Source organism: Tupaia chinensis, unplaced genomic scaffold (assembly GCF_000334495.1).
Source record: "Tupaia chinensis unplaced genomic scaffold, TupChi_1.0 Scaffold000272_1, whole genome shotgun sequence".
Taxonomy (NCBI): domain Eukaryota; kingdom Metazoa; phylum Chordata; class Mammalia; order Scandentia; family Tupaiidae; genus Tupaia; species Tupaia belangeri.
The window spans coordinates 7,478,087-7,492,299 of record NW_006159754.1 but is presented as its reverse complement, the minus strand read 5'-3'; the positions used below and the strand labels follow the sequence as shown (position 1 = coordinate 7,492,299).

Here is a 14,213-nt window from a genome sequence, read left to right as displayed (position 1 = left end):
AGAGGTTACCCGCTGCTTTGTCCACCCAATTATAATTACCTTTCTCTTGGTAATTATCACCGCTTTATTCAAGGATTTGTTTCTTCTCCCCCCCCCCCACTCCTATAGTTTTGGTATTGCCACAGAAGTTTCCATGTTCTGAGATCTACCCAACTAGCTAAGTGACTGAACCACCAGGCCCAAACTGTCACTCACAACTCTTTTCTAAGGTTTCTTCTTTGGCATAAGAGAAAACAGCAACAGTCCCTTTCACATAGGAGCTGATGGAACAAATAAAATTTATGAACTAGGATCTCATCTAGATAAATAAAGTTGATTCGAAGTTTAAATAAAGTCGACATGGTGCTTGGACTCCCATGTGATCAACTGTGGTTTGAGTGCCGGACTTGGCAGCTTGAAACTCACACCAGGCACATGTGTGTGTGTGCCCAAAATCTCAAGTGGAGAGTGGAGAAGGGATTGAGGAATGGCCATCCCCTCAGGGGGTGATTTTTTTGCTTCCTGTCTATCTATCTCTGTCTCTCCAGTGAGTGCATGCAACCTATAGCAAAAATCTCTCTAAAGAAAGAAAGGAAGAAAGAAAGAAAGAAATCTGGGAGTAATACAAATATGCAGTAAAAAAAAAGAAAAGAAAAAAAAAAAAAAGATTAGGGCCAGCCAGGTGGTGTGGTGGTTGAGGTGTCTGGATCCCATGTAGCCAACTGAGTGGTTTCAGTCCCAAAACTAGAGGCTTGAAAGACATGTCAGTGACTGTGTATGCATCCCCCCAATCCTGAAAGAATGGAAGAGAAGGGACTGTCCCATTGTCATCCCCCCACCCCCTGCTCAGGGCTGTTTTCTCACTTCTCTCAGAGAGTCTCTGTATCTTTGAAGACAAGTGAGAACATGTGTCCTATAGCATAACTGAAAAAAAAAAAGAAAGAAAATAATTAATTGATTTACTTTTTGTAGTATATGTCTTTAAAACTAATGTGTATAGTAGATATATAAAAACACAGAAAAAAGGTATGTAGCTAAAGTTTTTTAATCAGGATATCAATTGTATAATTAAATGTTTTTAAAACTATATATATATTTATTTACATATACAGTAAAAATAACCCAGGCAGGGCCAGCAGGTGGTATACTAGTTAAGGCACTAGACTCCCACATAGCTGACTCTGGTTCGACTCCTGGACCCTAAAATCATGCTGGTGCTTGTGTACACATGTCCAAAATTCTAAGAGAAGACTAGTGGAGAAGGGACTGTGGCATGGCCATCCCCTTTGGGGGGTTATTTCTTACTTTCCCTGTCTCTGTCATTTTCTGGCTCCAGCAAGCACATGCACCCTAAGGAAAAATCTCAAATATAAATAAAATTTTTAATATCCAGACATTTCTCTATGCAAGTGTTTACAATATAAGCTGGATGTCATTCAATAGGTTAATAGGGAACACGATTTGCATTTTGAAGACTATTAGTGAAAAGTTGTTCTCTTCCAGGAGTTAGCACCTAAAGTGAAGAGAAAAAAGCTATTGTTCTCCAAACATGGGAGCACACAGCTACTCCAGGGGCTCCCTGCTCACTGGCCCCCCCTCCTGTTTTTACTCTTAGTGATTATGAAATGCATAACCATTTCTAGAGTCTTACATGCTGTTCAGGATGTCCTCATTGATATTTGGGTATATGTTTGTCCCTTAGCTATAATATTTATTATTTTTACTCTGTGATAATGAAGTAGCTATAAAATTATTTAAAAACTTGTATTAAAATTCTTATAGGAAAATAATATATTTTGAGTGTGAAACTCTAAGCTTCAAAATGTTTTTCTCCTTGAAATATGCTTTTAAAAATACAATTTTCTTGGGCTCGTCCTGTAGTGCTTGTCCTTGGGCTCGTCCTGTAGTGTTAAACACTATTCAGTTGGAGCCAGATTCCACTGGGCTGACTGAGGTTCAAATCTCAGCTCCTGCAGCTTGTAAAATACAGCAGGTGCATGTGTATGCATGCCCAGGATCCTGGTAAGATGGACACGTGGAGGAAAAAAAAGTATTGCAGCATGACCAGGCCCCAAAAGGTGGTGGTGGGAGCGGGGGCCATTTCTATCTCTCTATCCTCTCTAGTGCATGCACATGTTCTTTGGTATTTTTTTAAAAATACAATTTTTTAGGTTTGTTGGGCAATATAATAAATTTTTTTATACATTTATTTCATCCATTAGTGAGAGAGATGAGAGAAAGGGAGAGACAGAGATAGTACCACCACCAGGGTCTTGACACTGAGATCCAGCCCCAGTCTCAGTCAGCCCCGAGTACAGTACTAAGGAAAGTTCTGAAGCAAATCTAGGACCTACCCATGTGGGTCGGCCTCACATTTTACTGCTGCACCACTTAGAGGCTAACTCCACTAAGTTAGTATCAGTTATCTCAGCAAGTGATATTAAGGGCATTTTTGTTTATCTGTTTTCTACTTTCCAAACATTCAATAATGTGACAGTGAAAACAAGAGACTTAATTTTCATTAAAGAATAGATAATACAGAGACAGACAGTAGCACAAAAGGAAAATACACTGCTGCTCAAGGCAGACCCACAAGGAAAGGTTGCTGGTTCAAGTCCAGAGACCTTTCTAAATACTCTGGGCATGCTTGTGCCCATGATCCCAGCTGGCAGAAGCTGAGGGTGGATAGTGGTATTGGAGGTGCTGTATCTGTCTCTGTCTCTGTCTCTGTCTCAGTCTCTCATGGAATTAATACTTTTTTAAGAGGTTTTTGCTATAGGGCGAGTGTGCTCGCCAGACAGACAGAGAGAGAGACATAGAGAAAGAAAGCGAGAAATCACCCCCCAGGGGGGATGGCCACGCCGGAATCCCTTCTCCTCTCGGGATCTTGGACACGCACGCACACGCACCAAGTGTGAGTTTTAAGCCACCGGGTCTGGGACGCGAACCGTGGTTGACTACGTGGGAGTCCAGCGACATAGCCATTACAAGCTAACTGCTGGTTCCAGTAAATACATTTTCAAGAGAGATTTTTTGCTATAGGGCATCAGACAGACAGAGACAGAAAAACAGAAAGCAAGAAATCACCCCCTAGGGGGAATGGTCACACCGCAGTCCCTTCTCCTCCATTCTCCTCTTGGGATTTTGGGCACTACTCACACGCACCCGGCATGAATTTTAAGCCGCCGGGTCCAGAACTCAAACTGCGGTCAAGGATCCCATGTAGCCAACTGAGTGGTTTCAGTCCCAAAACTAGAGGCTTGAAAAACATGTCAGTGACTGTGTATGCATCCCCCCCATCCTGAAAGAATGGAAGAGAAGGGACTGTCCCCATGTCATCCCCCCACCCCCCGCTTTCTTGCTTTCTGTTTCTCTCTGTCCCTCTGACTCTGTATCTTTGAAGACAAGTGAGAACATGTGTCCTATAGCATAACTGAAAAAAAAAAAGAAAGAAAATAATTAATTGATTTACTTTTTGTAGTATATGTCTTTAAAACTAATGTGTATAGTAGATATATAAAAACACAGAAAAAAGGTATGTAGCTAAAGTTTTTTAATCAGGATATCAATTGTATAATTAAATGTTTTTAAAACTATATATATATTTATTTACATATACAGTAAAAATAACCCAGGCAGGGCCAGCAGGTGGTATACTAGTTAAGGCACTAGACTCCCACATAGCTGACTCTGGTTCGACTCCTGGACCCTAAAATCATGCTGGTGCTTGTGTACACATGTCCAAAATTCTAAGAGAAGACTAGTGGAGAAGGGACTGTGGCATGGCCATCCCCTTTGGGGGGTTATTTCTTACTTTCCCTGTCTCTGTCATTTTCTGGCTCCAGCAAGCACATGCACCCTAAGGAAAAATCTCAAATATAAATAAAATTTTTAATATCCAGACATTTCTCTATGCAAGTGTTTACAATATAAGCTGGATGTCATTCAATAGGTTAATAGGGAACACGATTTGCATTTTGAAGACTATTAGTGAAAAGTTGTTCTCTTCCAGGAGTTAGCACCTAAAGTGAAGAGAAAAAAGCTATTGTTCTCCAAACATGGGAGCACACAGCTACTCCAGGGGCTCCCTGCTCACTGGCCCCCCCTCCTGTTTTTACTCTTAGTGATTATGAAATGCATAACCATTTCTAGAGTCTTACATGCTGTTCAGGATGTCCTCATTGATATTTGGGTATATGTTTGTCCCTTAGCTATAATATTTATTATTTTTACTCTGTGATAATGAAGTAGCTATAAAATTATTTAAAAACTTGTATTAAAATTCTTATAGGAAAATAATATATTTTGAGTGTGAAACTCTAAGCTTCAAAATGTTTTTCTCCTTGAAATATGCTTTTAAAAATACAATTTTCTTGGGCTCGTCCTGTAGTGCTTGTCCTTGGGCTCGTCCTGTAGTGTTAAACACTATTCAGTTGGAGCCAGATTCCACTGGGCTGACTGAGGTTCAAATCTCAGCTCCTGCAGCTTGTAAAATACAGCAGGTGCATGTGTATGCATGCCCAGGATCCTGGTAAGATGGACACGTGGAGGAAAAAAAAGTATTGCAGCATGACCAGGCCCCAAAAGGTGGTGGTGGGAGCGGGGGCCATTTCTATCTCTCTATCCTCTCTAGTGCATGCACATGTTCTTTGGTATTTTTTTAAAAATACAATTTTTTAGGTTTGTTGGGCAATATAATAAATTTTTTTATACATTTATTTCATCCATTAGTGAGAGAGATGAGAGAAAGGGAGAGACAGAGATAGTACCACCACCAGGGTCTTGACACTGAGATCCAGCCCCAGTCTCAGTCAGCCCCGAGTACAGTACTAAGGAAAGTTCTGAAGCAAATCTAGGACCTACCCATGTGGGTCGGCCTCACATTTTACTGCTGCACCACTTAGAGGCTAACTCCACTAAGTTAGTATCAGTTATCTCAGCAAGTGATATTAAGGGCATTTTTGTTTATCTGTTTTCTACTTTCCAAACATTCAATAATGTGACAGTGAAAACAAGAGACTTAATTTTCATTAAAGAATAGATAATACAGAGACAGACAGTAGCACAAAAGGAAAATACACTGCTGCTCAAGGCAGACCCACAAGGAAAGGTTGCTGGTTCAAGTCCAGAGACCTTTCTAAATACTCTGGGCATGCTTGTGCCCATGATCCCAGCTGGCAGAAGCTGAGGGTGGATAGTGGTATTGGAGGTGCTGTATCTGTCTCTGTCTCTGTCTCTGTCTCAGTCTCTCATGGAATTAATACTTTTTTAAGAGGTTTTTGCTATAGGGCGAGTGTGCTCGCCAGACAGACCGAGAGAGAGACATAGAGAAAGAAAGCGAGAAATCACCCCCCAGGGGGGATGGCCACGCCGGAATCCCTTCTCCTCTCGGGAGCTTGGACACGCACGCACACGCACCAAGTGTGAGTTTTAAGCCACCGGGTCTGGGACGCGAACCGTGGTTGACTACGTGGGAGTCCAGCGACATAGCCATTACAAGCTAACTGCTGGTTCCAGTAAATACATTTTCAAGAGAGATTTTTTGCTATAGGGCATCAGACAGACAGAGACAGAAAAACAGAAAGCAAGAAATCACCCCCTAGGGGGAATGGTCACACCGCAGTCCCTTCTCCTCCATTCTCCTCTTGGGATTTTGGGCACTACTCACACGCACCCGGCATGAATTTTAAGCCGCCGGGTCCAGAACTCAAACTGCGGTCAACTATGTGGGAGTCCAAAGACGTAACCATTATGCCATATGCTGGTCCCAATAAATAAACTTTTTAGAAAAGGATAGATCAATGAATAAATAATTTATAAATTGATGTTTGAAACTATGTTAAAAAAAAAAAAAAGTGAGTGCTCCAGAAAGACAATACCAAAGCCCACTTACTTACACCAAAGTATCACCAAATTACATCTGCTATTTTAAACACTGGTCTATATATGTTTTTCTTTGAAATTTTTCAAGAGAATGGTATGTGAGTTTCTGAAAATAATGGAGAACCACAATATGTTCAAAGATTCGTTAAAATTTGAGATTTCCTGAGACAAGCAGGTGGTGTAGTGGTTAAGGTGATGGACTCTCACCTGGCCAATTACAGCTCCAGTCCCAGACCTGGAAGCTTGAAAATCATGCAGGGTGCGTGTGTATATGTATGCATGCCCAAATCCCAGAAGGAGAATGGAGAATAAAGGACTACAGCATGGCCATCCCCCCCCTGGAGGATGTTTTCTCACTTTCCCTCTTGCTGTCTTTATCTTTCTCCGGAGAGTTCATGCACACTGTGGCAAAAACCTTTAAACATTTTTTGAGATTGCCTTTCTTTCCGTTTTTGAATTTGAAGCAACAGTAACTAGTTGAATAAAAGGAACAGAGACTATGCAACAATTCTGGCACACAATTTTTATCTTCTGATAATACTGTATTTACACTAGAGGAAAAAAGAGAAATAAAAATGATGGATTCAGAAAAGTGTACTATATGCCTTCTGCGTGCATGATAAATACCAGGCACAGAGATTCATAAATAAAGGAATGGCACCTGTACTCAAGTGGTTGACAGGTGTGGGAGAGAGTGAAAAGTAGGATGGCTACATTTTACCGCGTGATAGAGATGGGAGAGAATGAGGTAGCGAGAGGCAAGTCACAGCTGCTCCTTTGTGTGTCCGGGAAGTATGAAGAACTCCCTGATTAGGTGAGCTCTGCATGCATCGCATGTGCTACTGAAAGGAGGGAGGAGAGAGGAAAGGAAGAGGCTTAGGGTTAATGGTAAGTATTCAAAAAAAAAAGGAAAAGAAATGTAGTATTTATTCAAAATTCAAATGACTGTCTGACAAACACTAAGGAAAATATTCTCCAAATACAAATTATTAAATTCAATAAAATATAATAGTCAAAATACTCTTGCAAATACTAAGAAAATCTATCTTACTTTCAGTCTGTTTTTCTGCTATCGGTGTTTTCCTAAAATTTGCTAACTCAAGTCCAATATCCTTACACTGGAAGTTTCATGCCATTAGAAAATGTGACAACATTTTCTGTTTTTAGGTCACCAAATAACAGCACTGTGGTCTCAAATTAATTTTAAGCAGATGCTTATGAGAGTCACAAAAAATCACCTCATTTAATGGGTTGGCTAGGAACATTATCGCGCTAGTTTCTTTGTAAAGGGTTCTGTGGTAAACAAAACCCAGAGCCAAGTTGGTGTGAAGACCAGTCTAGGTTCTGCTGTGTGCAGTCTTACATCTGCCTAATTTAGAAGTTGAAAATTGGTCTCTGAACATGTTTATTTTCCTTGCAGAATGAATTTTTTTTTTAAAGTGAACACCCACATTTAAACTTTGAGAGATTTTACAAGAAGATCCAGAATCCCTGCTTTTCTTTTAAAATCAAGTAATACATAACAATGGGCCCACATTCTCTCCCCCCCCCCCCATCCCAAGGACATCCGCCGCTGGGGCAGCTGCTCCTTTATCGAACATATGCATTTTCAGTTTACTACAGCTCCCGGTCTGTTTCACTCACTTTATTCTGGAGACCCCCTAAGTATTTGAACTTGCCATCCTGCCTAATTTTAAAATCTACTGGTTGGATTTCAAATGTTTTTATAATCTATGAAAGCCCACCTGAGGCCCATCCTGGTGGCACAGTCGGTAGATATCTGAACTGCGTACTAAAAGCCTGGTGATCAGGAACCAGCGGTTAGCGTAATGGCTATGTCGCTGGATTCCCACATAGTCGACCGCGGTTTGTGTCCCGGACCCGGTGGCTTAAAACTCACGCCGGGCGCGTGTGCGTGCGTGAGAGGAGAATGGAGGAGAAGGGATTGCGGCGTGACCATTCCCCCTGGGGAGTGATTTCTCGCTTTCTGTCTCTATGTCTCTCTCTGTCTGTCTGGCGAGCGCACGCGCCCTACAGTGAAAATCTCTAAAAAAAAAAAAAAAGCCTGGTGACCAACTACTGATTGGATCCCTGTGACAGCTGGAGAAATTCACTTAAGGAATTCTTCAGAACAAATTCCATTTTTATTTTCTTGTGTAATTAAAAAAAATTAGAGAGTGACAGAAACAGAGAATGGTGAAAACAGAGAAAAATTTGAATTTATACCAACAGTTACCAAGATATTAAAACAAGGAGAAATCGTGACTGCTCCAAAACTGTAGCAGTTCTTTACTTGAGAGAGTAGGTGATGTCTAGCCCACTGACAGCAACTTGTCTCTCGTCTCTCACACAGCTGGCAAAAATAGTCCTTTTCTGTCTCCTTCCCCATTAAGCAACCAAACAATAACTACCCCCACGACAAGTAATTCAGCACCAGCTATGCAAAAAGCCCCATGCAATGTGCTTTACAGATGCTTTTTCATTTAAACCTTTTGGGAAATCCTAGCTCCAGCTTCTCAATTTCCTTTTTGCTCCAATCAAGGGATTTTGCCTGGTTTTTAGCAGTTTCCGTATAATAACAAATACTTTATTAATGCTTTTTAACCCTTATTTCAGTGTTGTCAGAATGAATTCTATAATAAGCTTCCCACTACAGCCCCCAAACAATTTCACAGTAAACGAAGACTACAAATACCTGTTCTATAAGACTTCTCAGAGCTTTTACTATGTGCCTTAGTCTGTCTGAGCAGTTACAACAAAAATCCCATAGACTGAGGGTGTAAAAACAACAGAAATTGATTTCTCACAGCTGTAGACACTGAGAAGTCGAAGATTAAAATGCCAGAAGATTCCATGTCTGATGAGGGCCAACCTCCTGGTTCACAGCCAGCCATCTTCTCACTGTAACTCACATGGCAGAAGGGGCAAGAGATTTTTCTAGGGTTTCTTGCATAAATGTACTAATCTCATTCAAGAGGACAAAGTTCTCAAGATCTAATCAACTCCCAAAGTTCCTAGCTCCCACTACCATCACCTTAAGGGTTAGGATTTCAATGTATGAATTTTGGAAGACGCAAATATTTAGATTACAGCACTATGCTAGGGTGTAGAATAAATCGCTAAGAGATAATAGATGCAGAATATTTTCCAAACAAACCAAAAAAAAAGATCATAGAATACCTTTTCAATCTTGCAATCCTTTGGAACATACATTGAGGAGTAATGTTTTATTTTTAATATTAACTTAAAAACCAGACAATGTTGAGACCCATATCCAAAATTGCTGCCTCTTTTCCACCCATACTTCTGTCAATGCGACGCTGATTAACTATTACTTTGAGTCAGACAGACTGCGCTGATCTCAATCAACAACACTGAGAGGTCTCGCAATTGCCTGGTAAATACAATGTTATATTGCAATGTGACTGATTCCAGCTACATCAACAAAGGCTTTCTGATGGCTAGCAGAAAAGGTTAGGCTGAAGTCTGCATTATTTATGACAGAAATATTAGTATACTTTTTGCTTACAAACTTCAAAAAATACTTTATATAAATTATATTTAAAAATAATAAAAAATTAAAACATTAGATTTGGGGTTTATTAAAGCAAATCCATGAAGTATTAAATCACACAATATTTTGTTGTCCTGGTTTTACTAATTATATGTATAAATGAATTAGAACTGAGATATATAAAATATTCCATCATTTAGATATTTACTGATTTAAATTACTCTTTGGCAAATAACTCTGAATTGTGAGGTTATACAGTATATAGTGGGCTAATTATATTATAACTTCTCAGATTTCATTTCTCTTCATTTTGATATTTCAGTATGCTACTTCATAGGCTAATAATTTATTGATATTAAAATGTTTTATTTTTCAAAATCATATTTTCCTACAATTGAGAAAACTTTTATAACAAAGATTAGCAAGAACAACAAAAATAAAACTCTATTGAGCACTTAACCAAGGGCCAGGTACTGCACTTACTAATTCACATGAGCTCCCATTTAAACATTAAAATACTCCTATTATGTAGGGTTCCTTATATAATTCAGTATTAGATCTACCTATTATGTTGATTGGTTCCATTTGACAAATGAGGGAATAGAGAGGCAGAGATGTAAGCAAGCAAGCTGAACAAATGAGGCCATGCAACAAGCAAGTGACTGAAGCTGGGATTTGAACCCAAGCAGTCGGATTCCTTTTTTGCTTACTTAGTCATTTGTTTCTTCCGTGAGAGAGAGAATTAGAGACAGAGATAAAGAGACAGGACCCCCAAGAGGGTTTTTATGCCACAATCCATCTCCACTCATCCTGAGTTGCAGGAACATGCCAGTGTGCACAGTGTCTATAGGGAAGCCTTGGGATGTGAACCCTGGACCTTTCCATATGGGTCCAGCATCACAGAGTGCTGCATGACTGGTGTGCCACTATCAGGCCCCTCAGCCTGACTCTCCTGCTACTAATGTGTAGTCAGCAGGTCGTACTCCACTCCGTTTTGTACCCTTGATTTTTTTTTCCACATCATTTTAAAAGATGAGTTTTGATTTGCATACTGTACTTGGAATTCTGCTTTGACTACACTGATGCTTAATAGAAATTGACAGGAACTGAGGAACCGGGAATGGCATTACCAAGGAAAGGAAGTAAGCAGAAGCTAAATAGTTATTGGCAATGAAGAAAAGTAAGATTCATTTTCCACATATTCCTAAATATATGCTTTTTGAATCCCTCTTGCAAAACCTAGGGGTTCACAGAGGGAAAGGCTTTGTTCAGTGCTAATTCTTACAAACACTTGTGTTCATGGGCATGAAATGTTTTCATAATCAACCCCAGTTAGTCTCCGTCTTTCAGCAGGGTAAGGATTTGGCGTGTTTCTCCCTTCCTCCTGAGAGAGAAATCCAAATGCTTGCCAGACCACTTAATATTCTAGGTTCCACGGCCAATTGCTTTCATCTCCTTCTAACAGACTCCAAACTGACTTCAAATCTGGGCACAAGAGAGAAAGTTATTAAAGGAAAAAGGATGCACAGGGGTGACTACTTCTTTCTTTTTCTTTTTAATTGCAACAAATAAAATAGACTTTATAATGATGAGAAATATCACTTTTTTTTTTAATCACAAGTCTTGCTATCAATCCCAGAAAAGACACTAGTTGTAGTCTTCTCTCCCACAGTAGCATAAAACACCAGGCCAATATTACGGTTGTACGTGAGGTCCTCAATCAGTGCCTGTGAACTCAGTGACGATTCTGAGTTTTACTTCAGTAGCTAACTTTCTTCTGAAATGGGGAAAACTATAACCTACTCCTAGATAAAAGCCTATGAATGAAAAAATATCTAGCCAGAGAAAACAGGATTATTAACAAAAATGTCATGATTTAGCATTTGCAAGAAAAAAACTTTCTCTTTTAGAAAGTCAGAGCTATAAAATAGGTTATGGTAAAGTTAACTTTTCAAAGGCACGTTTGATATGTTTTGTTCTTCAGTTCATATTTTAATTTGTTTTTTACTGAGTTTAAAAAAAAGACACAAAGACAGGCTTGTGTTTGGAATGTGATGCTCATGAGAAGGACCTAACAACACTGAACAAAGTCTGACACAGAAGAACGATGATGACAAATAGTCCAAGAAAATTCTGGTTTTAATAGACAACTTTAAAAATGAAGAAGGGCTAAAAGCAACAAGTTAGAAAACAAGAACAAACATAAGCAAAAGAAAAGCAACAAGGGACCAGCAGTTAAGTGTAATGGCTATGTCGCTGGACTCCCAACGTAGTTGAACCGCGGTTCGAGTCCCAGACCCGATGGTTTAAACTCACACTGGGCGCGTGTGTGTGCATGCCCAAGATCCCAAGAGGAGAATGGAGGAGAAGGGATTGTGGTGTGGCCACCCCCTCCCCCTGGGGGGTGATTTCTTGCATTCTGTCTCTCTGTCTCTGTCTTTCTGGCGAGCGTGCATGCCCTATAGCTAAAAACTTCTCCGAAAAAAAAAAAAAAGCAACGATAGAACATGGCAGGTTTAGTAAGCTATCCCCTTGGATTAGCACTCCCCAAAATGTGCTGGCCATGTCTAACAGGCACTTTCCATCCTTTTATTTCTGTTTCTCCCTCTGTGCCAGATTTATATCAGAAGAAAGCCTCTCACTTCATTCCATCCAATTATTTATTTTGCAAAAATAAAGTTATTAAAAAAAGTGAAAGAAACTTAAGTCATAGACTTATACATGGCTCGGTGAGAGAATGTGAATTTGTGTTCGTTTTTTCGGTTGGCAATGTTCTACTTTCAGTTTAAGCTTGGGTCTAAACTACATTTTGCTGATAAGATTGGTCATAAATACTATCATGATTTCCAACTGTACATTTGCTTTTTTACCAGAAGTGTTAACCAATAACCTTGTTTGACTTTTTTGTCCCTTCTCTAACCCAATTCTGTTCTTACTCCTACTCTTTTATCTTCGCTGACCACCTCTTATGCAATTACATTCAACTGGATAGTTTCATTAGATGCAGTGAAATGTTACATGAATTAATCACATATTAGATAGAGTTACATATTGAAAAGGGGTTCTTACCATTTCTGACGTAGTATATCATATTCCCTGTATCATGATTTCATCTGCGTATTAATACAGAATATGAACTAAACAACTCCCTTGAATTTGTCAAAATAACAGTGATAGAAACATATAAATATAAAATATATAGAGATGACTATTCAAATGTCTTCCTCAAGATATACGTCCTAGTCCATTCTGTTGCTAATAACAGAATGACCGAGTCTGCATAATTTATAAAAGTAGAGGTCTATGCAGCTCAAGGTTTGGAGATCCAATGCCCAGGGACTGCATCTGGTCAGGGTCTTATTGCCAGTGGATAACACAGTGGCGGGCTGAAGCCTGAGCAGATCATGTCTCTCTCTCCGTCTCATTCCTTCTTCCTACAAACCCACCAGAAGTCCATTATTACAATTCAGCCTTTAAATTATATTTGAATGATACACTTCCTAGTGTCATTGACATTCATCTGGTCCCACCCTGACGCCTAATCACTTTCCAAAGGTTCTACCTTTCAATACCATAAGTCGGATTAAATCTCTCCCCTCTTAACACTGTTACAATGGATCAGCACATTTTAATCCATGAATTTTGGGGAGACACATTCAAATCATAGCAATATACTGTCTGGAAAAAATTAAAGAATGATGAGTTGTTCATGAATAAATGAATGTCTGAATGAATTAACATAAATCTTTATGTAATTTTTTTCAAATAGCAGGGGCAGGTACAGAATGATTACCCTGCTACCCTGTATGTTGATACAATAATTATGTCCCATTTTTAATTTTTTTAATTACTGAGAGGTAAAAATTATTTCAAATTACAACAACTGTAGTATTATAGTATTATAGTTTCTGCTCGATTTCTCTCCCCTGAGCAATTATCAAAGGACTTTCATCAATATGTACATGAGAACATATAAATTAACCATTCAAATATGTTTTCAATAGAGAATTCAGAATTCTAAATATCTAAAAAATGATCCATAATATTTATGAACACGGTTTTCTAAATATGAAATTACATTCTCTGAAAGAAAAATGATGTACTATTTTACTAATATAACTAATGTCAACAATTTGAAAAACGTTCTCGATAAAGATTTATTTTTTCCACTTTTATCCCATGACAATATGAGTCTTTTAAACACAAAAGATCCTGAAGATAAAAAATGTTAAAAGTGCTTTTAAGGGTATCTATGTAATTATGAACATAATAAAATATGTATCTATTACAGAGCAAAATTTTTTTCCTCTTCTGAGCCTTGATTAACTAAAAAACAAATTCACATTTAAATATGCCTTTCCCTTCTTCCTGCCTCCTGTCACAGTCCACTCCCAAGGAAAGTACAAGGAAAGTGTCAATAAATAATTTTTCCAGGTCCTCTCTCTCTCTCTCTCTCTCTTTGCTTCCCTGTCTAAGCTGAGGCACAGGCATTCCACAAAGTGCGGGTTGGCTGGCAGCAGGTAAGATATTCCCTTTTCTGAAGGCAGGCAATGACAAAACCCAGGAGTGATCATATACAGGTGACAAAACTCAATACAGAAATGCATGCCCACTAATAGAAAAATAGGAAATAAATTCCAGGAAATTATTACAATTCAGTCTTTTAAATTATATTTGAATGATACACTTCCTAGTGTCATTGACATTCATCTGAAACCACATTGCAGCAAAGCAAGAACTACCTTTCACAGCTCTCTAGGCATTCATCTGAGTACAAATATTAGAGGATTCAGCACAATGAGGTCGCATGCTGAGAACAGAAACTGAAATGCCAGGG

At 39.0% G+C, this 14,213-nt stretch overlaps 1 protein-coding gene across 1 annotated transcript in view; it reads right to left on the bottom strand.

Moving 5' to 3' along the window:
* LEKR1 (leucine, glutamate and lysine rich 1) overlaps positions 1 to 14,213 on the bottom strand; it is a 174,170-nt gene that overhangs the window by 116,714 nt on the left and 43,243 nt on the right. The window lies entirely within an intron of this gene.